Here is a 26,796-nt window from a genome sequence, read left to right on the forward strand (position 1 = left end):
TGTATTTTCTCATTAAATATTGGAATTTTGTTTGGCAGTGATTAGGCTCTCCTTCTGCCAGATTACTGACAATTGGATTGAGGAAGGAAAAAAGAACACACGAGTATGTTCATGAACAATTACTGATGTTTCAGAGGAACTTAAGTTGAAAACAAAGACCCCAAATTTCCCCCGTAAAATTAATCTGAAGTGGAGAAAAACTTGCTAAAAATTATTTTATTTTTCATTAAATAAACATTGTGCAGGGATTTCCTAGCAGAAATTTAACAAAGGCCTGTGTTAATCATTAAGAGAATGACCTGACTCACCTGGAAAAACTTGTTTTTCTTTCACCTAGATTTTTGTTTGTTATTTGACTACTAAAAAGAATGTACTGTACTTATGCCTTTCTTGGTTTTCTACTGTAAATATTTCAGATACATTATGTTCTTATAGCTCATATAAGAAGTAAAGGACTTCCTTGGTGGCATAGTGGTTAAGAATCCGCCTGCCAATGCAGGGGACACGGGTTTGATCCCTGGCCTGGGAAGATCCCACATGCTGCGGAGCAACTAAGCCCGTGCACCACAACTACTGAGCCTGCGCTCTAGAGCCCACGAGCCATAACTACTGAGCCTGCGTGCCACAACTACTGAAGCCTGCGTGCCTAGAGCCCGTGCTCCGCAACAAGAGAAGCCACCTCAATGAGAAGCCTGTGCACCGCAACGAAGAGTAGCCCCCACTTGCCGCAACTAGAGAAAGCCCGCGCACAGCAACGAAGACCCAATGCAGCCAAAAAAAAATTTTTTTTAATAAAATAAATAAATTTAAAAAAAAGAATTAAGTAAAAAGACCTATACTTAGTATGAGTTATAAATCAATGTATGGTCATTTATATGTAACGAAATGTAACAAAAATATTAATACATGGGGATAAGTATCCCTGCTCCACCTGCCTCAGAGGATTGTTGCAAGGATCATATGAGTAAATGTACATGAAAGAGCTTCAAAAAGTATAAACTATATAAGCCCAAGGAATCATTCCTCTAATTAGAGTTTACTAATTATGGGTTAGTTTCATACAAAATGAAACAGTTGTGGACCAGTATCTGATTAATCAAGGATGTATAGTGATGAAATTCACTTATACAGTTTCTTGACCATTTCCGTGGCTCTCAAAATCCTTTACATACATTATCTCTTTGCCTTCCACTCTCTACATGGTTACTCCTGTGTTTAAATCAGAAGTGTATGGGTAATGGCACAGAGATAATTGGAGAAATTGTTGCTGTACAATTGTGGAAATTGTGTTCATAAACTCTGCCATTCAAGTGGCCCTTAAATAGATTTACTTGGTCAGTCAGGCCAGCTCTGTTTTCTAACATATGAAAATAAGACTATATAAAACAGATAAATTCAGGGAGGATAAAATAATTGGTCTGGTACTCTTGCACTATGCCGTTGTGTCTCTCATTCATTATAGTCACAGCACCTCTATAATTTACAGCTGAAGAACCCCAGACATAGAGGTTACCTGACTCACCTAAATCATATGGTGAATCACGAGTCGAGCTGTTCTTATAGGCAGTGAATATGTTTCTGGCTAATTTTTGGCATGAATTAGCTAAATTGGCAGCCTCACTGTCTGAACTTTGAGTGTATACGTCCAAATCCAGGCTTTTTTTTGTACAGCAAGACCTGGCTGGCCATATGATACCAAACCACAAAGCCAAATAGAAGTAATAAATAGGTATATGTGGTCCTTAGCATGTCTACTCAACTAGAATTGAAAAATTAAAGTAATTCTAAAAAACAAAATTGATTAACTATGTTTCTGATCTTAAGAATTTGGAAATGAGGAAGAGAATGTTTCACTATGTTGCCAAGGCAAACCTTGGAGGTCAGGAACCATGTCTTCCTAATCACTATGTTCCCAATGACTAGCATGCTGTCTAGTCCATTAATAAGCAGAGTTAATTTTTTCAATACATAGATGTATGACTGAAGGAATGAAAGAACAAATTAGTAAATGAACGGAGTGGGAAAGCCTCATCTAAAAGTTGTGCATTGACAAATATAATACAATTTGGAATCAATACTGACTTTCTACAAATTTCATTTTTGTTCTTTTAATGCACCAACATTAAACACCTACTACGTACCAGGCTCTGTGCTAGATGCTAGGGAGTCCATCCTATCACTGAAGGGCAATAGGAACTGTATCTAATTCAAACTTTGGGGAGGGTGTTGGGGGGCAGTATTCTGGAGTACGGGGCCCTTGCAGTAGTCAAGGAGGTGGCGGAAGGGATTTCTGCCTAGGAGAGAAGCATGTGCAGAGCTCAGAATCAAGAAAGTCTGACATATCTGAAGACTAAAAATGGAGGTTTTGAATGAGAGGTCTAAAGGCATTTGCTGGGAATCCTCAAGGCCATTTTGTGTGTGCTAGGTCTCCTTGGGTATAAATTTTGGATCAGTTTGGTTTTCTTTCCCCCTACAGATTAGAGAAGTTCAAGATGGTATGATGGGTTTTGAATTTCTGAGCACGAAACCGGTAAGTTTTTTCTAAAGCAGGTTTTGTGAGGTATGTTGGGGTATAAAGGAAAGGATATTCACTCACCAGGCAACCATCACCTTTTCTAAGCCTTTGCTGAGGCTGGACGGTATATACAAGGCTCACACAAGTTTCTTTTTATTTGAAATACATATTCAAATTAAGCCACCTTGTTTAATACGTTTAATGAAACCTTGTTTCACTTCATCGTTGACCTCCACCAGTGTCTCTTAATCCTATTCAATCATACCAACAGTGTGTATTAATTGCTTGCGGGTGTACACAGAAGTTCTGGGAGATAAGTGATAGAAGAAAGTAACACCCAGGCTGGGTCCTCCTGCAGTTTATAGTCTTGGTAGCAGAAAGAGATTTACATTCATCATTCACAAGGTATTCCCCCATTCCAAACATAATGCAGCGACCATTGGTAACCACGGTGTTGTTTAACTCAAAACAAATCAAAGGAACAAAAGAGTGTAAACATAGCGTGATACAGAGCTAGATTGTGTGGTATAGACTAACATTATTACAGGAACAAAGAAGGACAAATGAGGGTGTGGCCCAATAATTGGAGCAGGTTTCATGAGAGTGGTGCGACCAAAGCTACAGGACCTGAGATTGTTGAAGGCTGTTCAGATACTAAAATTTTATGATTGTATGTGATATATTTGTTGTTGTTGTTGTGTTGTTTTGTTTTGTTTTCTATGCAAGGTTAATGGAGGACAAAAGTACCCACTTGGGCTGTTATGCTATAGGCTTCTGTGTGTGTTCTGGCATGTGTCTTGAATAATATTTTAATATATTTCCATACACATTCCATTAAATAATGACTCTTTGAACAGCATTTTATCTTAAAAGGAATTCAGCCTCCATTGCTTCTAAGGAAAAATTAGAAGCCAAAATTCCCTCAAAGTCCTGCTCAAGCATTCCCTCTTCATTGGGAAATGGTCAATTAATTCAAATAACACATCAAGAACAGGAGCAACTCAGCAGGTGATTCATGGTGTGATTGAAAGGGCCTGGTACCCTTTCTATGACAGTTTCTTCATCTGTCTGTAGGAAATAATGGTCTCACAGAGGTGTTATGAAAAATAATTAAAGTTGGTAATGTGCTTTGAGATCCATGGATGAACTGCGCTTTCAAAGTGCATAATTACACACCACAGTGAGTCTCTCAGGCTGGTTTCCTCTACTCAGTCTTTCACAAGTATTTAAAATGACCCAGTTCAGGTAGGTTTTCCTTGTTCTCAAGTTGCTGCTACATTTTTTAGCCACTGATACCAGTCGCCTCTAAAATGTTTAGAATACAACCCACAGTAGTAGTAAAGACCACTAATCCTTTGGCTTTAGGATTTTTAAAGTCTTTTCTTTGGGGGAGTTTAGTTTTCCAGATCATTCTCTACCTTCATTCTCAATCTTTCCACTTCAGTTGGCTCACTTATCTCCTCTCTGACGCCAGTCCCAACAGATTGTAAAAGATCAGCTCAGTGGCTTCACTGAAACCAAACAGGAGGTCCCTCTTCGCTTTGCTTAATACTTGATAATTTCATCTTTGCTGTTCTTATTCCTCTTCTTTCCCTCCTCCCCTCTCCCCCATTTTAATTGGCCTGTTGGAAACACCCAGCAGGTGAAATTCTTTAGATGACTCCACAGCAGGAGAGGAAAAGAGATGCTGAAATCCAAATGTTGAGTTGTTGGGTGGGGGGAGGAAAGAGGCTAGGATTGGCCAAGCAGAAAACAAGAGGGGAGATGGGAGCAAGATGTTGTGACAACATCCAAGTCTATCTGGGTAGTAAGGGGAAACCTAGAACAACAAAACCAACTGAGAACACATGAGAAAAGAACCATTGACCCCTAACCTGGGCAGCCTTCCCACAAACTCCTTTTGCCATTTTGCCATTTGAGAGAAGGAAGCAAGAGAACGTGGTATTGCTCCGCATCACAGGAAAAACAACGTCAAGCGTATATTTCGTAATGCCCTTGGATTCACAGTGGCATCTTTATGTTCAAAGGAAAGCACACTTCTTCTGAACGTTTGGTTCCGAGATGGAATATGAAATGGAATCTGAGACTATGAGTATAAATCAAACTTTTCTTAAGCGCCTTTTGAATTCTGTCATTTATCAATATGTGTTACAATTTCAACATCTGAATCTCGGGCAAAAGCTTTCCTTCATTCCCCCCAACCCCAATGTTCTGTCTGCACTGCCTGGTGGGGGCAGGGGGCAGAGTTTCCTTTAATAGAAACCACTGCCTGAAGCAGTGCCCATGCTGAAGGGCTTCAGTTACCGTCACTAAATTAGAACTTTACCAGAGTAAAATATCCAGAGACTGGGTCAATTTTACTCTTTTACTTTGCTGGTAGGAAATATTTTCCTTCAAATGGAGTAAAAAACACAAAGAGGGCTTTTACCGTTCTTGAAATACTGTAGCACTGCATATGCTTCTCACTCTAAGTGCAGAAAACTTTTGAAAAGTTATCTATTTATATAACATTTTGGAAATGACGAAATGTAAGAAATGGAGGACGGATTAGTGGTTGCCACTAATCTGACCGCCTAGCCAGTGCTCTTCCAAAAAAGGGACGTGTAAGAAACAAGATGTAAAGGTCACTGAACTAAAAATCAAAAGAAATAGATTTTATTAGTAGCTCTGCCATTGTATGTTTTGAAAAGATACAAAATACAGACTTTTTTTTATATAATGAGAAGGGGAGATCAGAGGGAGGTGGGTGTGGTTATAAAAAGGCAACTTGAGGAATCCTTGTGGTGTAGAACTGTTCTGTATCTTGACTGTGGTGGTAGATACATGAATCTACACGGGTGATAAAATTGTATATAAATTAATACAAACATGCATGCATGCACACACAAACACACGTACACAAATTAGTACAATTAAAACTGGGGAAATCAGAATAAGACCAGTGGATTGCATCAATGTCAATATTCCATTGGGATATAATACTACAGTTTTACAAGATGTTAACACTGGGAAGACCTGGGCAAAGTGTACAAAGGATCTCTCTGTATTATTTCTTATAATTGTAGGCAAGTCTACAATTATCGCAATAAAATTTTCAATTTTAAAATAGTTAACCAGGTCTTTTCTAGGCCCCACTCAAATAGCATAGGCAAAGAGACAAACTACCCATGGCTGAGATAAAGAGAAGAAAGCTGGACCCTGAAGACTGACTGACCCAGAACCAGAGTTTGATAAATCAGAAAAGAAGAAAAAAAGGTTTTTGGTTACAACTTAACATTCCATGTAAAGGATTTAGTTTACAAATTAGTAAAAAAGATGCTGAATTGTACAATATTTATTTCTCTTTAAAGTTGGTCTAGGGCTTCCCTGGTGGCACAGTGGTTAAGAATCCGCCTGCCAATGCTGGGGACACGGGTTCGAGCCCTGGTCCGGGAAGATCCCACATGCCGCGGAGCAACTAAGCCCGTGCGCCACAACTACTGAGCCTGTGCTCTAGAGCCTGCGAGCCACAACTACTGAACCCATGTGCCACAACTACTGAAGCCTGTGCGCCTACAGCCTGTGCTCCGCAACAAAGAGAAGCCACTGCAATGAGAAGCCTGTGCACCGCAACGAAGAGTAGCCCCCGCTCGCCACAAATGGAGAAAGGCTGCACGCAGCAACACAGACCCAACACATCCAAAAATAAATAAATAAAATAAATAAATTTTTTTAAAAATTAAAAAAAAAGAAATGGTAAAATTTATTAAAGAAGAAAAAGACAAAGTTGGTCTAAGATATGAACTTTAAAATACAACTGTAATGGGGATATATATATGTATATGTATAGCTGATTCACTTTGTTATAAAGCAGAAACTAACACACCATTGTAAAGCAACTATACTCCAATAAAGATGTTTAAAAAAAAATAAGTAAGATAAAAAGATGTAATGTACAGCACAGGGAATATAGCCAAAATTTTATAATAACTATAAATGGAGTATAATCTATAAAAATAATGAATCACTATGTTGTACACCTGATACTAATATAATTTGTCCATTATACTTCAATAAAAAATATAAATTAAAAAAAAAATACAACTGTAGAGGGAGATCAGCTCGGTGCTTTGTGACCACCTAGAGGGATGTGATAGGGAGGGTGGGAGGGAGGGAGACGCAAGAGGGAGGGGATATGGGAACATATGTATACGTATAGCTGATTCACTTTGTTGTAAAGCAGAAACTAACACACCATTGTAAAGCAGTTATACTCCAATAAAGATGTTAAAAAAAACAACAACTGTAGACAAGGACTTATGTATAGCACAGGGTACTATATTCAATATCTTGTAATAACCCATAACGGAAAAGAATCTGAAAAAGAACATGTTTTATATATATATGTATAACTGAATCACTTTGCTATACACCTGAAACACTGTAAATCAACTATACTTCAAGTAAAAAAAACAAATAACTGTACCTCCTAATGCCTATTTAATTATTTTATTATAGAATTCTATTTTTATGAATAAGGGTGAGGAAATCATGCTGCTGTCTGGGCAGAAATTTGTCTTAACCCAGGTGCCATCACTGTGAAATGACTGCTTCAGATTTGTTTGGAGAAATGAATAAATCTTATAAAGGTTAAATCTTCACACTAAGAGTATCAAGTGTCAGCAAATGTAGATACAGATTTTTTTTTGGAAATGAAGAAAAATATTAAGTCTAGGTTTTGAATATATATTTGAACCAAAAAGGTAGCAGTAGATAAGACCAAAGTGAGATGCAAAAGACTCTAGTTGTAGCCACTGATATTCTCAGTTAGATAATTATTATCCTGAGGGAATAAAAGGGGAAAAACCAGCTTAGCCCATCTGTTTAAGTATTAAAAGAGTCTCCAATTAAATTATCCTGTGTGAGTCAATAATGAGGTAATTCAGATAGAATCAAACTAATAAACACCTTGATATAGAACTGAAAAGAATTCCGGGTCAAAGTCAAATCTCTGCCTAGTATCCTATTGGTATAATACGCAAGACTAGGTGTGGCTGAACAATAATGAATAATGTATATGCTGGAAGTCCAACTACTGTACGGATATTCCTGGCAAATAACAGCATTCTTTCAAACAACATCCTGAAGGCTCAACAGGATGATATTTTCCATCCCCACAAAGACGAAGGATATCATCCAAGCAAAAAGGAAAATAATTTCCTGGAGGCTGAGTTAGGGATCTCAGCACCAGCGTGGAATAGGAGAGAGCTCATAACTTAGCAGACACAAGATCAAGATTACCACATTGGGGAAAACGTGGGAGAAAGTGAAGGGCTGCTCTCCTAGAGGTTTGCAAAGACACGGCAAAATGGAACTGTCAGCTAGGTACACTATAAAAGAATTAAAGGGCTATACAGTGATTTCTAATGAGCCAGAAAAGAAACTGGGTGGAGGGGATTGAAAAACAGTATTCTTGAAAGCAAAAAGGGGGAAAGAAGCAATGAAGAGCTCCAGATCCAGAGGCTGTGAATATTAGCACAGAACTGATTCCAAGACCTCCAAATGCCTGGGAAATTATACATGAATGAACCGGTCCTAGGCTGTAAGAAGAAAGTGAAAGAAAAATAACAAGAACTTAAAAATGAGGATTTCAGAAAAGTATTACATAGTAACTGAAAAGGGAGTCTGGCCATATGTAATTCGGCTTTTTTGGCGCAAAGTTTACTTTGACATTCAAGTATTCCAGGTGGTCTCTTACCAAATCTGGTGGCATTAAGCCAATCACAGTTTCATGGCCACTTAAAAACCTAGAGTCTATTATTTCAGAAACATATGAAGGATCTTGATGGCAATTCTTTCTGTAAATACAGTATTGTCTTAGATAATAATAATTATATGAAAACCTCTCCTTCTTTTCTGGGGCTAAGTATGCTGTATTGTAATCTACTGCCTGTCAATTTCACCCAATAGACTACAGACTTCTAGAAGGTAAGAACGGTGGCTTACTTTTTCTGAATCCCAAGTGCCTGGCATATGCTAGGAAATCAATAAATGTTTGCTTCTTTAATAAATGAACAGCAAAGAAAATTTAGCAAAAATGAAAGGCAATGTTAACTTACCCACTGGGCAGGCAGCTAAATTCTGAAAGTGTTTCTTAGTAATCTCTACATGATGACATTGAAGAAACTAGATAACGACCGAACAATTTCTTTGAGGAGGTTTGGGAGAAAAGAGTTCACAGAGGAAAGGAACAATACAAGAGAAGCACAATTCCTGTGTGATGTTCTAAGATACGATAACATTAAACTGCAACTGGTAACAAGACTTTTCCCTTCCAGACTTACATCCAGCTTCCCCTTTCATCAGCTCCTCCCTGCAGTGTACCTCCTGTTTTCCTTTAACCACACAATACCACTTGCCCTTCCTGAGATAGGTCGTGCACTTTGACTCCTCTGTGCCTTGGTTCATTATATTCACTTTGCCTGGAAAGCTCTTGCTTCCATTATCTTCCTGGAGGATTCCTTATTCACCTTTCCATTGCCAGTTTGTCTCACTTACCTATTGCTGCATAACAAACTCCCCCTAAACTGAGTGGCTTAAAGCAACCTGATTTATTATTTCCCAAGATTCTTTGGGTTGGCTGGGCAGTTCTGTTGGTCCTCTCGGGCTCACTTGTGTGGCTGCAGTCAGCAGGTGGGTCATCTGGGGGCTGGGCTCAGCTGGGACACTCTCACACCTGGTCCTCTCTCTCCACGTGGTCTCTCTTCCCCCATGGCCTCTCTCTCCACATAGCCTCTTTCCAGCAGAGTAGCCTGGGCTTTTTTTCCATGGCAACTGGGTTCCAAGAGCAAAAGCAGAAACTGCTAGTTCTCTTAAGGCCTGCCTAGGCTCAGAAATCCCAGAATGTCACTTTTGCTGCATTTTACTGGTCAACGCAAGTTACACGGTCAGCCCAGATTCAAGGGGGAGAGGAAATAGACTTCACCTCTTGATAGGAGGAGTCGTAGCATCACATTGTGAAGGGACATGAGCACAGGGAGGTATAATTCGCTGGATGTCATTTTTAACAATCATACAGCTGAAATGTCACCTCTTTATTCATCATTTGTGTTATATATATATATAGATAGATAGATAGAAAGATAGATAGATAGATAGATAGAGAGAGAGAGAGAAATCACATTATCTCATTGACATTATCTCATTACCTGTGTCTATGTCTGTTTGAAGTAGGCAGGGGTTTAGGAAAACAGCCTGAAAGGACCACTTTCTGTAATCTGACTGGGGAAAGCTATACTCATGAGATACAGTTGAAAATATAATTTGGGGCCAGATCGTGGGGGACCTTGAATGCCGTACTAAGAAATTTAGATTTTATTTTGCAAGCATTCAGAACTGAAGTCAAGAAAATCTCTCCCGGACTTCCCTGGTGGAGCAGTGGTTAAGAATCCGCCTGCCAATGCAGGGGACACGGGTTTGAGCCCTGGTCGGGGAAGATCCCACATGCCGCGGAGCACCTAAGCCCGTGTGCCACAACTACCGAGTCTTTGCTCTGGAGTCCGCAAGCCACAGCTACTGAGTCCGTGTGCCACAACTACTGAAGCCCGTGCACCTAGAGCCCATGTTCCACAACAAGAGAAGCCACCACAATGAGAAGTCTGTGCACCGCAACAAGCCCACATGCAGCAATGAAGACCCAACACAGCCAAAAATAAATAAATAAATAAATAAATAAATTTATTTAAAAAAAAAAAGAAAAAGAAAATCTCTCCCCAAACTGCTTCTCCTATATTTCCTATCTGGGTGAATGGTAGAAATAAGGATTCACATATTCTACCTACCTTATCCAAATGGCCTCTAAGTGCTGCTACTTCTTACAATTCCTAAATATCTCTTGACTCTGTCCCATGCTCCTATCTACACTGCCATAGCTTTAGTCCAGGGCCTCCCTCATCATTTCTCCTTTGACCTATTGTCACAGCCTATTAACAAGTTTCCCTGATACTAGTCTTGCCCCCTTGTCCATCGTCCATGATTCCACCAGAATCATCTGCTGATGTTAGCCCCCTCATTATAAGCCTTCATGGATTTCTATCACTCTCAAGATTAAGTTCAAACTCTTTGGCACTGATTACAAGGTCCCTCCACAATTTGGTCCCTGTCTAATCTCACTCTACTGCCCCCCTGCCCTTGTCCTTTATATTTCAGCAATACTATACTTCTTGTCGTTCCTCGACTCATGCCGTATCCCCTTATGTCTTGGTGCCTTTGCCCATGCTAGACTCTGTGTCAAAAACCATTGTCCCCTTCTCTGCTTGGGTAACTCCCAGTTTTCTTTCAAGACTCAATCTCTAGGACTGCTGCCCAGACCCCCCTCTCAATCTGGGTTAGGTGCCCCTTTTCTGTGTTGCAATATCACCCAGTGCTTATGGCTATCAGAATAATACTATTTATTGATCACTCACGTGAATAACTCAATTCTTGTATCAGCTGTATGAAGTAGATTCTTATAGTGACAGCTAGTAAATGAGGGAGCCAGGATATGAACCCAGGTGGCCCAAGGATCTACTATTGAAAGCACTATACTATTTTCTCGCTCAGGCACAGCACTCATCACTCTGTACTGTAACTGTCAATTTACCTATAGGTCTCCCCCACTGATTGTGAGTTTCTCGAGAAGAGAAATTATGTCACATTTATCTTTTTATCCTCAGAAAATAACATAGTGCCTGCCACATAATAGGCACTCTAAAAATATGAGTTGAATGGATGGGTGGACAAATGAACGAATGAATGACTCCTGAAATTTATGAGTGATTCTTCTTGCTCTGTTGTTTTAGCCATTTTTTAAAGATAAAAAAATGCTTATAGAACTAGAAACATACTTTGATAAAGACCCAAATTATATTAAGGAAAAGAACAGAGAATTGTTCACAGGTGATAAATTTTCTGTTTACTGATGTTCTGTCAGCAGTTTAAAAAATGCAAGCAAAATAATTTTATTAAGAAAAAATATGCAACAGTCTAATAAAAAAGGCACTAGATAACAGTAAGAGTTTAATTCTTCCTTCAACTCCTCCCCATTAAGGTAAGACATGAAATGAAACCTACTATTAAGGGAAGCTAGAGAGGGACACAAAGGCTGCCTAAGAAAGATATAAGCTTGACCAGAATAAAGATATTAATAATACATAGAAATATAATACAATAATATACTGAAAGGTCTTGGTTGTAGTAGAAAGTACATACATTTTGCACCCTAATAGATATGAGTTTGAATCCTGCCGTGGCACTCTCTGTGAAAGTCATTTAAACTCTGAACCTCAGTTTTCTCAACTGTAATATGGAGATCATAATATCTACCTTAGAAGGATGTTATGAGGTTTTACAGATAAGGTACCATGCCTAGCCCAGTGCTTGACATAGAATGGGTGGACAATAAATGGTAGCTTTACTTGTTATCTACTTGACCTTTTACATGCCTCAAATATATACATACATATTGTTGCAAAGTGAGTTGGGGATAGAGAAAGAAAATATGTCATGAAAACCTGCAGTATACTGTGGAAAAAGCACTGGACTTGAAGTCAACCAGACCTGGGGCTGAATCCTGGCTCGACCATTTCAGAGCTTTGTGACCCGGGGGAAATTCCCTTAACCTCTCTGAGCCTCAGTTTCCATATCTGTAAAACAGGGATAATAGTACCTACTTATAGAATGAGGGGGTTTGTTCACTTATACCCAGGTCTAAAAACCAATTTAAAAATTAGTATTTTGGTTTGTGAGCTCTGAAAAAACAAAGCTCATATTTATGAACGACAACCTAATTTAGGAGTCACAGCCATCAAAAGGCTCAAATAATCTGGTGTGATCCCAAAGACTTTGAGAAGAAATTTTTGTAAAAAGAACATGAAGTACTCTGGAAAATGTAAAATAAGAAGAATCTACCTACTTATACCTGAGGTGGCTTCAACAGTACTTGGATATTGGAAACACGGTATCACGATGGGTTCACTGAAAAAATTAGGTCCTGGATATGCAGAAATGAGTTCTGGATCCAGAATTAAGTTGATTCTTTCTAAAGTACAGCCACTCTGAAAAGCCCTGTTTGGGTGGAGAGCTGGCCTCTTGCCATACCATCTCTACCTCAAGAATCTTTATCAAAAAGCATCAATTCATAAGATTACACACAAACCAAAAAGACTAGCTTAAAACTTTACAATCAGTTTTCATTAAGCTAGTTTAGTTCTCTCCCATCAAAAGAATTACTGGACTTCCCTGGTGGCTCAGTGGTTAAGAATCCACCTGCCAATGCAGGGGACACGGGTTCGAGCCCTAGTCCGGGAAGATCCCACATGCCATGGAGCAACTAAGCCAGTGTGCCACAACTACTGAGCCTGTGTGCCACAACTACTGAAGCCCGTGCACTTAGAGCCTGTGCTCCGCAACAAGAGAAGCCACTGCAATGGGAAGCCATGCACCGCAACGAAAAGTAGCCCCCGCTCGCCGCAACTAGAGAAAGCCCGTGCGCAGCAATGAAGACCCAACGCAGCCAAAAATAAATTAAAAAAAAAACAAAAACAAAAAACATACGTGAATGACAACCACAAGCCACAAAAGGATATGTATGATCTGATACCATTTATGTCAAATACTACAGTACAATACTATGTATTTTTCTCTACCTATTTAGGTAGAAGTATTTAAAAGATTTATCTGGAAGAATGAGCATCAAACTCAAAAATAGTTATCTATGGGAAGAAGGGAGGGGAGCAAGTTGGGGAGGTGGCCAAGGGGACTGTGATAATCAGTTTTACGTGTCAACTTGAGCAGGCCATGGGGTTGCTAGTTATTTGGTCTAAGGTTATTCTGGGTGTGTCTGTGAGGATGTTTTGGGGTGAGATTAACATTTGAATTGGTAGACTGAGTCAAGCAGATTGCCCTCTCTAACATGGGCAGTCCTCATCCAATCAGTTGAAGGCCTGAATAGAATAAAAAGGCTGACCCTCCCTGCTGCCTGATTGTTTGAGCTGCTCAAACTGAAACATCAGCTCTTCTTGGGTCTCCAAGCCTGTTCGCTCTCGAATTGGAACTAGACTGTTGGCTCTCCTGAGTTTCTAGCTTTCCAACAGCAGATCTTGGGATTTCTCAGCCTCCATAATTGTGTTGAGCCAATTCCTTATAATCAATCTCTCTCTCTCTCTCTCTCCACACACACATAGATATAGATATAGATATAGATATAGATATAGATTATAGATATAGCTATGGATACAGATATGGATCCTGTAGGTTCTGTTTCTCTGGAGAATACTTATTAATGCAAGGATTGTACCTTTATCTTTTTTCTTTTTAAATATTTACTTATTTATTTATTTGGTTGTGCGGGGTATTAGTTGCAGCAGGCGGGCTCCTTAGTTGCAGCATGTGGGCTCCTTAGTTGTGGCATGAGAGCTCTTAGTTGCGGCATGAATGTGGGATCTAGTTCCCTGACCAGGGATCAAACCCTGGCCCCCTGCATTGGGAGCACGGAGTCTTATCCACTGCACCACCAGGGAATTCCCACCTTTATCTTTTTAATGTCCTGATTTTTAAAAAGGAGAATATTCATTTATTACATTTATTATTAAATGTATCTTCAAAGAACCAAAGTATGTCAAGCCTGTATTATTATTCCCAGTTAACAGATAATGAAACTGAAAGGTTAAATGATGGGCACAGTCCTTCCCCTTAGCTCCCCCATCACAGTTCACACTTGCAAAGACAAATGCAACATTATAAAATAACAGTATTTGGAGCTCCTTGTTAGAAATTAAAGGTATTATCATTTTTTGATTTTTCCTTCTCACCTTCTTTTCTCAGATCTTCCACACCAAAGGGGTGAGCTCACACACATACAGGAAGAAAGAGGAGGCAACAAATGTCTCATAAACATGGTAATTAACCCCATGTTCCTTTCAAGTTTTGAGGATGTGCTAAAAGTTGTCTGACCCCCAGAGTGTGGAGTGAATACTGCTTTGGAAATCATTGACAATCAATGCTTCAGAAACATAATTCATGGGCACAGTAGCTAGACAACAACATCTGCAGTGGAAAATTCCTCTCACTCCCAGGTTAAAGGATGGGGATAATTCTTCTGGACAGGAAAAATGTGCTTTGAAATGTGTAAGTAAGAGGAAGGCAGAAAAAAAATTAAAAGGGGGAAAAAACTACACGAATATTTATAAAATATCCGCTCTCTTGACTTTGTTGTCTGTGTTTCTAGGGGAAGAGATATTGACATGAAATCTGTGGGATTTTCTGTTTTACTAAAGAGGGGAAAATAAGAATAAAAGTGTTTCTTTCTGTTGTCAACAAAACCAGAAACCCCCTTTCCACCAAATTAAGAGAAAGTTACCTCATCTTAGATTTTAGGAGGTCTCCTGTAACTACCTGAATGTCTATAAACAGGGAGATAGAACAGTCTCTCTTCTCCTCTGTCTCGCTCCAAATCAATGACTTGACCTTTAAATTAAAACGTGGGATTAGTTGTTACACAAATAAAATGTCCTATTATTCAAACAGAATTATGCATCTTTTCAAACCTGATCTTTTATCAGGATACTTCTGAAAGCTGTTTTCAGAATCCTTCCTTTTCCTTGATTAAGTACAACTTTCTTTAAACAATGTAATTTAAATGTATAAACAACAGTATTGTATTCCAAAATGGTTATGTGGACTTCTGGTTTGAATTTGGACATGGTCTCTCAAGATACTGTATATGTTGTGCTTATGAATGTATGCTAATAATATTTTATTGTGAAGTTACATTACTTTTATCTGTAGAAACTAATTTTTTTAGATTGTATCACTGAGCTTTTATTAAATATCCAAGTGCATTTCAACTGAAATGAAAAAGGGTTTCTGAATTTCACAGAATCTTTATTTTGCATTATTTGTATAAATATTTAAAACTACAATAAGAATTGTTTAGTACATTGGAGATCCAAGACACATACTCTGGCTTTATAATATACCTTTTCATTTCTTCTGCTTAAAACTTCTGTTTTAAAAATTATGAAATGTTTTACAAATAAAGATATAGAGAGAGAATAATATAATAAGCTTCATAGAGAATAATATAAGCTTCATTGTACTCACTACCCAGCATTGTCAAATCTTAAATGTTTCCCATATTTACTGAAGATCTTTTTTTTTAAAGAAATAAGACTTTATGGATATAGCTGAAGTTTCCTGCCTCCATTCATTTACCGTCTCCCTTTCTCAGAAGGAGCCACATTTGTGGATTTGATGCCTTTCATTTCCATGCATGTTTTCATATTTTTACCACATATGTGTCTATCCATAAACTGTATAGAACATCGTTTTGCATATTTTAAGCTTTATTAAATGGTATCATACAATCAGTAGTAGAGGTAGTATAGTGCAGTGAATAAGAGCACAAACATTGGAGCCAAAGGTAGTCTAGAATATCTGCTGTACATGTTACCAGCTGTGCGACCTTGGACAAATTACTTAATCTCTCTGTGCCTCATTTTTCTCATTTATAAAATGGAAATTCATAATAATACCTACAATGTAAGGTTGTTTTAAAGACTAAATGAGTTGATACCATACAAAGCACTTAGAACATAATAAACTAAGCATGATGTGTTAGTATTATTCTGCACCTTGCTTTTTTCAACATAACATTTTTGAGATTTATCCATGTTGATACATGTAGCATTAGTTCATTTTCACCACTGCATAGTATTCTATCATATGAATATACTGCAATACATCTACTCTTTTGTGATGGACATTTAGGTTGTTTCCATTATAAAAAGTGCGGCAATGAACATCCTTGTACGTGTCTTTTAAAAAAAAAAAAATTATTTATTTATTTATTTATATTTTTGGCTGTGTCGGGTCTTTGTTGCTGCACACGGGCCTTCTCTAGTTGCGGCAAATGGGGGCCACTCTTCGTTGCAGTGCACGGGCTTCTCATCACGGTGGCCTCTCTTGTTGTGGAGCACGGGCTCTAGGCACGCGGGCTTCAGTAGTTGTGGCACGCAGGCTCAGTAGTTTTGGCTCACGGGCTCTAGAGCGCAGGCTCAGTAGTTGTGGCGCACGGGCTTAGTTGCTCCGTGGCATGGGGATCCTCCGGACCAGGGCATGAACCCATGTCCTCTGCATTGGCAGGCGGATTCTTAACCACTGCACCACCAGGGAAGCCTGTACGTGTCTTCTTGTGTACATATATGAGAGAATTTCTTTAGATTTCTCCATTTTTAATTAACTATTTCTAGAAAGATACATTTTTAGGAAATATGGCTCTGATTTCTTTTTCACAGGCAAAGGAACTATGTATGTGTTTTATCCATTCCAGTGTCTTCAAAATCAACAGTGCTTGTGACTTTCTAAACATTTGCAGCTATCCTCTTGAGCATCAAAATCACAATTTGGTTGAAATAATGATGGCACGACAGCAAATACTGGTCTCATTAATTAATTTTTAAATTTTTCTTTATTTTTTTGGCTGCGTTGGGTCTTAGTTGCAGCATGTGGGATCTTTCGTTGTGGCACAGGCTCTTTGTTGTGGTGCAGGCTTCTGTCTAGTTGTGGTGTGCGGGTTTTGTCTTCTCTAGTTGTGGCATGAGGGCTCCAGGGCGCGTGGGCTCCGTAGCTTGTGGCACACAGGCCCTCTTGTTGAGGTACATGGGCCTAGTTGCCCCGCGGCATGTGGGATCTTAAGTTCCCCAACCAGGGATTGAACCCACGTCCCCTGCATTGGAGGGCGGATTCTTTACCACTGGACCACCAGGGAAGTCCCTCATTAATTAATTTTTGATTGCCTTTTATTTTTAACATACTGTTATCTGCAAATTGAAGGATAGAACCTGACCTCAAATCAAACAGCACACAATTTTTCTACTATGTATAAAAAAATCTGATCACTATACTTCAAAGGTTTTGAGGTCTATGTCACAACAGTTGTAACTAATGAATGTCTTTTCAAACTCTGTTTTGTTATTTCTTCTTGGGAAACGACTGAATTGGTCAAGTGGCTGTTTTATTGGTCTTAACTTACTGAATGGTAGGCTGTAAACCTTAAGAATGTTTCAACAACTCATAAAGGAATAAATACCCCAGTTAAAAGTCTCCGATGATTGGGATCTTAGACTACTAACCTCATTAAGTTCCATCTGGTAGTCCTTTTGAAAATGTATTCAAATTTTATCATTTTCTCTTTCTGAAGATTGTAAGAAAGTGTTATGTTTTATAAATAGGGACAGACAACTTCTGATAGCCATTAGTTTTTGCATTTTCTTGTGCTACTAATTAATACACTTCTCCTTTAAGAATACCTAAATGGCTATAATGTTTTGCCCTGTAAAGTGACTTTAAATTGATTCTCAAAGTGTTCTATAAACCATATTTAAATCTCAAAGAATAAAACCTCAATAAAGATTCCAAGGCCGATCTCATTTTATAATTCGGCACCTAGACATTTGGATGTCCCACCCTCTGGGAAACAAGTCATCTACTTTCATTGTTGGTAGCCAGCTCTTCATTTACAGCTCTAAGAAAATACATGTCAGGTTTTATAGCTTCGTAAATAAATCAAAAGGCATCTTTGAAAAAAAAAAGAGTACGCGAAAGGCATTCCAAACTAATGGATATATCAAGTGCTTATTGAGCGCCAAATTTTATTCATTGAGCATCTACTGTGCTAGACAGATGTTCCTACTCTCGGAGGGAGTAAGCATACTAAGTTTGGCCAGGAAGCAGAAGACTATGATCTAATATTTAAGTCTGGTCTGGCAAGTGTGTGCTCTAGTGGCGGAGAGAAATAGCTCAGGGTTTGGGGAAGAGAGGAGGACGGTGTGCTCCTCACTCTGTCACCGGACATTGTGTTATACTGGGGACGTGAGTCTCTTGGTCTTCAGTTTCTCCTCTGACAAACGAGAGGGGTAGTCTGGATGCTCTTCTATGTACCTTCCACACAGTTCTATGAACGGTAAGGAAGGGACCAATGTGGAATGTGGTATTCAAGAGAGACCTTATGGAAGACATGAGGCTTCACAAAGTGCCAGGAAGAATTCAGACGCTTGGGAGGCAAGCAGTGTTTGGGCATAACTAAATTGATTTCTACTGTTAGATATGTGATCGCTTTTAGTTTACAGTATACAATAAATAACTACAAAACTAAGATAATGTATATATTTACCTACTTTTTTTGGAAGATAAGTTTGAAAGATATTTTCAGGTGATTAGAGGATGACATATTAGAAATATTATTATTATTATTATTATTATTATTGAGTATTTAGCAGCACTAGATCTTTTTGAATGTATCAACTCAGGTTAAAAGCAAATTATAATAACAGAAAAATTTCATGAATCTAGACGTTATCTTTGATTTTGATCCATGGCAAATATGTTTTAACAATTGGCTCTCCAGGGGAAAAAACAGCCCTGATCTATAGCATTTGCTGATTTTCATGGTGTAAATGCTCTCACCATGGCTGATTTCAAGCTCTCACTGTGAGGTCACTAACTGGAGCTGGGAAGACATGTATACAATCAGCTCTAGGGAGCTGGTGCTGGCAGGTTCTAGCATGCTACCATAATATATAACGTGTATATAAAGAATGTATTTACCTTTCTTTCTGAACCATTTGAGTATAAGTTGCGGACGTAATGCCCCTTTTATCCTTAAGTACTCCAGTGTGTATGTATCTCTTAAGAATAAAGACATCCACTTAAGTAACTACAATACAATTATCAAAATTAGGAAATTAACACTGCTACAGAATTATTATATACTCTACTAGACTGTATTCAATGTTGCCAATTGCCCCAATAATGCCCTTTATAGCTTAAAAAGAGAAAAAAAAAGGTTTGGTCCAGAATCTAATCCAGTATTGTCTATATTTTGGGGATAAAATGTATTTTCTCCCAAGTTTCTATCTCTAGCCCTCTTCCACTTTGCAAATTTCCCTTCATCCTTTCTTCACACCTCTTAATCTTTCCACAAGCAATTCTAGCATTAATTTCTAGAGTCTAACATTAGAAGTGCTATCAGCATATAACAGTAAACTTGCTACCAATGATAGACATCAAATGTTGACAGTGGTTCTAGAATTTGAATTTTACTTAATATTGGTAGTTACTAGTAAGAAATACTGCACTTAAATTCAAGGAGTCGCCTTTGTTGCTATTAAAGTTAGTGTCCCTCTTAGCTACTAATATGACCTTGGCTTTATAAATTTGCATGCATGCCAATAAAAGAGAGTCTTATTGGAGGTTCTGGGCAATGCTAAATTTATTCATTTATTTATTTATTTTAAATATTTATTTATTTATTTGGCTGCGCTGGGTCTTAGTTGTGGCTCGTGGGATCTTTAGGGATCTTTAGTTGCGGCATGTGGGATCTAGTTCCCTGACCAGGGATCAACCTCGGGCCCCCTGCATTGGGAGCACGGGGTCTTAGCCACTGGACCACCAGGGAAGTCCCTGGGCAATGCTAAATTTAACCAAATCACTTTCTGCAATATAGGGAAATAGCTAAAAATGTTTATTTGGGGTGGGTGTGTTGGTGTGTTGTTCTGCTAACAACAATGCTACTGCTTCCAAAAATTGCTATTTCTATAAAAGTGAATACCCAGCAACAGTTCCACAACGGCAACAAACAAAATGAAAAATAATGTAACCATTAAATGCATATGGATTTGAAATGATAAATGTCTCTTGAACATATTGAAAAATCCTGCATCACAATAGGACCCTTAAAGTAATCCATAAGTTTGAGTTGATAGGTCTGCCTGTGCCATGATGTCTTTTTTGTTGTTGTTTATTAAATGTTGGCGCTCAAAAAATAAGGCAAATGTCATCTGTCTACGTAAACAAATCCTATGATATGTTTCACTACTTAATACAAATAGCTAGGATCAGTGGCAGCATTAAGTGATGAAAGTATTAGCTGCTGATAGGAATGAGTTATTTTGGCTACTGTTTCTCAAATGATTTAAGCAGAAAGTAGTTTTTTCCTTGAAATTTCCAGATAGTCATACCACGTTTCGATTTTGCTTCCATGGAGATCTGGCCATTCAGTGAAGGCTGTGTCTCTGTATGCGAAAAGGAAAAGAAAAGAAAAGAAAAAAGAAAAAAGAAAGAAAAGAAAAAAGAGGAAAATCGAATGGATTGTCAAATAAAGACAAAACAAAGATGTTCACTGTAATTATCATCTTATTTCAAGCTAAAAAGCACATATACCCTATCTAAATCCTGACTACATTTTCACTGCCACTGCTTATTTAGTCCAAGCCCCATCACCTCTCAGACTGTCTAACCCTTTCCAATCTGTCTTCCAGAGACATCTTTCTAAAATGTCAAAATGAGCAGGTGGCTTCCATGTCTTCCCATGGCCTGTGGGATACCCGGCTCCTTCCTTAGCAAGGCATTCCAAGGACCCTCTGGGACTGGGCTCCTGCCTATGACTCCAGCACAAACTTCTCCAGCTCTCCTTTTAATAGAGCTCTCTGCCTTCCAATTCCTAGGTGTAAATCAAACGAACTACTTGTAGTTCCAGGAGAGGGTCTCTCTGCTTTGACTTCCATGCCTTTGTTTGCCCTCCTCCCTGGGCAAAGCTTTTTATCTTTTGTTTACCTGATGAATACTACTCTTACTTTGCTTACAAACCCTCTTCTGACTCCTGCCCATATTCACCTTTGTACACACATTCTACTTTGTCAATCTTCTATAATAGCACCTCTAACACTTGATTGGATTTATTTGATCCTGTCTTTTCTTAATAGGTTGCAAGCTCTTTGAGGTCAAGGACCATGAATTATTCATGTTTGTATCATCAGCTCCTAGCCTATTTTGTGTCTGGCACATCAGAGGTACTCAGTAAATACTGCTGAATGAAGAACAATTGTAACTACAATTATCTAGATAGCCATGGTCCAATATGTAGCCACTAGCCACATTTGGCCATTTACATTTTAATTAAATAAAAGAAATTCAGTTCCTCAGTTGTACTAGCCACATTTCATGTGCTCAGTAGCTACTTGTGGCTACCATACTGGACCGCACAGATTATGAACTTGCCATCATTGCAAAAAGTTCTAATACATAGTGTTGATCTAGATAATTCTTTTATTCTCCCATTTCAGTTTAATATAAACATTGATTTTCTACTATATGCTAACATTTGTGCTAGGCATGGTGGTTATAGCAAATGTGAACAAAACATGAACACTATCGTTATTATTTGCAAGGCATTCAAAATCTGGTAGGGAGGAGGCTTGCAAAATGAGAGAGATCATTTCCGTACTGGGACATCGGGGAAGGCTTTATGGAGATTTTTCTCCTTTAAACTGGGCATTTAAAGATGAAGAGAATTTGGGAATTCCCTGGTGGTCCATTGGTAAGACTGTGCTTTCACTGCCTCAGGCACAGGTTCGATCCCTGGTTGGGGAACTAAGATCCCACAAGCTATGAGGTGCAGCCAAAAAAAAGCAAAAAACAAAACAAAAAAACAAAAATGATGAAGAGAATTTGAATGGGGGCAAATCTTAGGAAAGGAGAGAAAATAGTGAGAGAAAAGGTATACGTGGGAAAGTTCTAGGAAAATGGGAAGTAATTTAGTTTGCTTAGAATGTACGGTATATGAGCAGGGAATTGTTGTTTAGTTCAGTCATTCATTCCTTCAATCATCCATCTAATGTTTTTTGAGCACCTATCTTGTTTCAGGCTCAATACTAAGCACTGGGGATACAACAGTGACCCATACAGACACTGCAAAGTTCACAGTTATGAGTGATGAGATTTGGAGAAGACTCTGTGGAAGGCACTAAAAACTACCCTAAAGAGTTTGTACTTTGGTCCTCAGGCCCTCACACTCAAAGTGTGGACTTTAGACCAGCAGCGTGGGCTGGGCACGAACTGGGAGTTTGTCAGAAATGCAGACTCTGAGGTACCGCCCTAGCCTCAGGCTCATTGAATCAGAATTTGCATTTTAGCAAGATTCCCAGGTAATTCTTAAGCACATTAGTGTTTGCGGAGCATTGTTGGCCAGGTGAGCCAATAAGAGAATATGTAAGTGAATGAGTTAGAGTAAGTAAGGGAGGAAGAAAGAAGCAAGTAAGTAAGCATAAAAGTAAGGAAGTAAGGTAGAGTATTCTAATCAGGATTGGATTGGATGCAAAAGAAACTGGGCATAGGACTATTATTGCAGCTCAGACGAGAAGTAGGAAGGGTTGGATGTGAGAGATTGAATCTCTCGTATAAAGATATAGCTTCAGTTCCATTAACTGATACTGGAAATATTGTATGTTATTCAAAGTAAGAAAAAAAATCAGCAAATTCAGTAACATAACATTTGAGATGTCTCAGTAGGTACCAGCTATTCATTTTAGATAAGGCTTATTGGTATGTCTAGTTCCTGTTGACACCACAGTCCACAGTCTTCTCCTGAGTATCAAAGTATCAAGCCCTTAATCATATAAGTTCATAGAATATTGATAAGGATTCCAGAAATTGTCATTATACCTCAGTTCACAAGAAGTTGATTTGTATATGAGAAATTCAATCTATTAATTTATAATGGAGTAATTACCTTTCTACTAACCAGAGATTTTTTCTTTTATTACCAGCATTAAATTTTTTATTACAACTTTTTATTTTGAAATAGTTTAGAACTTACAAGAAGTTGCAAAAATAATACAGAGAATTCCATGTACCCTTCACACAGCTTTTCCCAACGATAACAGCTTACATAACCACAGTATGATGTCAAACCCAGGAAATTGACATTGATACAATACTATTAACTCAAGTACAGACATTATTTGGATTTCACCAGTTTTTTCATACAGTCGTGTGTGTGTGTGTCTGTGTGTGTGTGTGTGTGTGTGTGTGTCTGTGTGTAGTTCAATAAAATTATTTTTTTTTTGGCCATGCTGCGGGTCATGTGAGATCTTAGTTCCCCGACCAGGGATCGAACCCGCCCCCCTGCATTGGAAGTGAGGAGTATTAACCACTGGACTGCCAGAGAAGTCCCAAGTTCTATAAAATTTTATCACATGTGTAGATTTAAGTTAACATCACCACAAACAGGATACACAACTGTTCCATCGCTACAAAGAAACTCTCTCCCATTACTCCTTAATAGTTACACCCTTTCCCCAACCCTAACCATTGGAAACCACGAATCTGTTCTCCATCACTATCATTTTATCATTCTGAGAATTTATACAGTGGAATCATACTGTGTGGCTCTTTGAGATTGGCTTTTTCCACTCAGCATAATGCCCTTGAGGTCCATCTCAGTTGTTGCATGTATCAATAGCTCCTTTTCATTGTTGAGTAGTATTCCATGGTATAAATGTACCATAGTTTGTTTAGCCATTTACCAGTTTATAGACATTTGGACTATTTCTTGATTTTGGCCATTTAAAGTACATTTGCCATGAGCATTTATGTACAGGTTTTTGTGTAAACATAAGTTTTCATTTCTCTGGGATAAATGGTCAGGAGTAAGATTGCTGGTCATAGGGTAAGTGTATGTTTATTTATTTTTTTAAAATTTATTTATTTATTTATTTATGGCTGAGTTGGGTCTTTGTTGCCGTGCATGGGCTTTCTCTAGTTGCGGCAAGCGGGGGCTACTCTTTGCTGTGGTGCGCCGGCTTCTCATTGCAGTGGCTTCTCTTGTTGTGGAGCACGGGCTCTTAGGTGTGCGGGCTTCTGTAGTTGTGCCTCCCGGGCTCTAGAGCGCAGCCTCCGTAGCTGTGGCGCATGGGCTTAGTTGCTCGGCGGCATGTGGGATCTTCCCAGACCAGGGCTCGAACCCGTGTCCCCTGCATTGGCAGGCAGATTCTTAACCACTGAGCCACCAGGGAAGCCCTGTATGCTTCACTTTATAAGAAACTGCCAAACTGTTGTCTGGAGTAACGAGTACAAGATCTTAAAGATTACCTAAGTAATACATGCTCACTGTAAAAAGTAAATAAATAAATAAAATAAAATTAACATAACAATGTATAAAGTGAAAAGTTAAATTATAATAAGCCCTGGAACCCTGTACCACCTATTTCCTGAGAGGTATTGATAACCTGTTAGGTTTCCTGTATGTTCTTCAGGAATGTTTTATGCCTATACAAGCACATATATGTGTTTGTTAAGTACACATATTCACAAATGGGATCATACTATACAAGCTATTTGCAACTTGATTTTTTTTCCACTTAACCCATCCTAGACATATTTGTGTATCAGTAGATAAATACATACTTAATTGCCTTAATGGTGGGCATAAAACCCTATTGTATGGATGTATCACAATTTCCTTAACCAGTCCCCTAATGACGCCATTTCTATCATTGTCAGTTTCTCTTTATTACAAAGCTATAATGAAAATCTTCTACATAATCTCTGTATAATTTGCATGAGCATCTCTGTATGATAGATTCCTAGAAATGGAAATGCTAGGTCAATTTTTCATGTTATGACACTTTTTTTTTAAACAATTTACACTCCCACCAATGGTATATAAGAATTCTTAGTTCCTCACCAACACTGAGTATTATCAGAATTTAAGGGCTTCCTTGGTGGTGCAGTGGTTAAGAATCTGCCTGCTAACGCAGGGGACACGGGTTCGAGCCCTGGTCCGGGAAGATCCCACATGCCGCGGAGCAACTAAGCCCGTGCACCACAATTACTGAGCCTGCGCTCTAGAGCCCGTGAACCCACAACTACTGAAGCCCGTGTGCCACAACTACTGAAACCTGCGCGCCTAGAGCCCATGCTCTCCAACAAGAGAAGCCACCGCAATGAGAAGCTTGCACACCGCAACGAACAGTGGCCCCTGATCACCACAACTAGAGAAAGCCCGCGTGCAGCAATGAAGACCCAACACAGCCAAAAATAAATAAATAAATAGATAAATTAAAAAAAATTTTTTTAATCTCTTGCCAATCTGGTAAAAGTGGTATTTAATTTGCATGTCTTAGTGGTGAATGAAGTTGAGCACTATTTTATATATTTTATATATTTACTAGCCATGTGCATTTCTTGTCCAATAAGTTGACAGTTTATATCCTTTGTTCAGTTTTCTACTGGAGTATTTTTATCTTATTGATTTGTGAGAGTTCTTTGTATATAAGGAAATGAGCCTCTTTCATTCATGTAGCAAATATTTCCTCACAACTTACAGTTTATCTTTTGACTTTGTTTATGGTATTTTGATATACATAATTTTAAATTTCTGTGGACTCAAACATATTCATCTTTAGGCTTCTGGATTTTAGGTAACATACAGAATGGTGTTAGAAAACAAAAAATATAGGGCTTCCCTGGTGGCGCAGTGGTTGAGAGTCTGCCTGCCAATGCAGGGGACACGGGTTCGAGCCCTGGTCTGGGAAGATCCCACGTGCCGCGGAGCAGCTGGTCTCGTGAGCCACAATTACTGAGCCTGCGCGTCTGGAGCCTGTGCTCCACAACAATAGAGGCCGCGATAGTGAGAGGCCCGTGCACCGCGATGAAGAGTGGCCCCTGCTCGCCGCAACTAGAGAAAGCCCTCGCACAGAAACGAAGACCCAACACAGCCATAAATAAATAAATAAATACTTAAAAAAAAACAGTAAAAAAAAAATATATGTATGCTGCGTAAAGTAAGAGACTATCTGGAAAACTTAATTATAATCAGAAGCTTGCTCCATTTACATGGAGTCAGAGCAAAGAGAATTGTGGGATGCTTTATTCAGACTGTGGTAAGATTGGAGGATCATCTCTGCTACACAGTGGGGTACGCATTTCTAAATAACAAAATATTTTTGCATCAAATACTGTCTTGCCCCTTACACAGTATCAAATATTCTAACTATTCAACTTTACTTTCTCAGTATTTCTTATCAGGCACCAAAAGCGTCTGCCGTTACAATATTATCTCATGAAGGACATGCTACAAATAATTAAGATTAAAGCTTATTTTACATCAGTTACATAGTTCACTTGATGACATTTTCTCACTTTGTCCTCAAATTCTAAGGGTGTACTCTTGGTCTTTCAGTACCCTAGGAAATAAATTCCACTTCTCAGATAGGACTGGGGCACACAGCACTGTGGTCTGCACATATTGACAGTTTAAAAAATATTTTTTGAATGAACTCTAGAAAAAAAGAGGGGCTACTGTGAAACATTCTCAAATATTGGTATATATTTGCTATAAAATTTCTGATGTTACACCAGTTACACTTATTAATTTTCTTCAGTGGTATTTTTTACAAAATGAAAGTAAGTTTACTAAACAGAGG

The 26,796-nt window shown here is 38.6% G+C and overlaps 1 long non-coding RNA gene across 1 annotated transcript in view; it reads right to left on the bottom strand.

The window, feature by feature from the left end:
* LOC309652823 overlaps positions 1 to 26,796 on the bottom strand; it is a 152,248-nt gene that overhangs the window by 122,527 nt on the left and 2,925 nt on the right. The window contains exon 2 of the long non-coding RNA XR_014258895.1: positions 20,551 to 20,604. This is a non-coding gene — a long non-coding RNA (uncharacterized lncRNA). The remainder of the gene's footprint in view (positions 1 to 20,550; positions 20,605 to 26,796) is intronic.

Source organism: Balaenoptera physalus (genome assembly GCF_965194825.1).
Source record: "Balaenoptera physalus genome assembly, chromosome: X".
Classification (NCBI taxonomy): domain Eukaryota; kingdom Metazoa; phylum Chordata; class Mammalia; order Artiodactyla; family Balaenopteridae; genus Balaenoptera; species Balaenoptera physalus.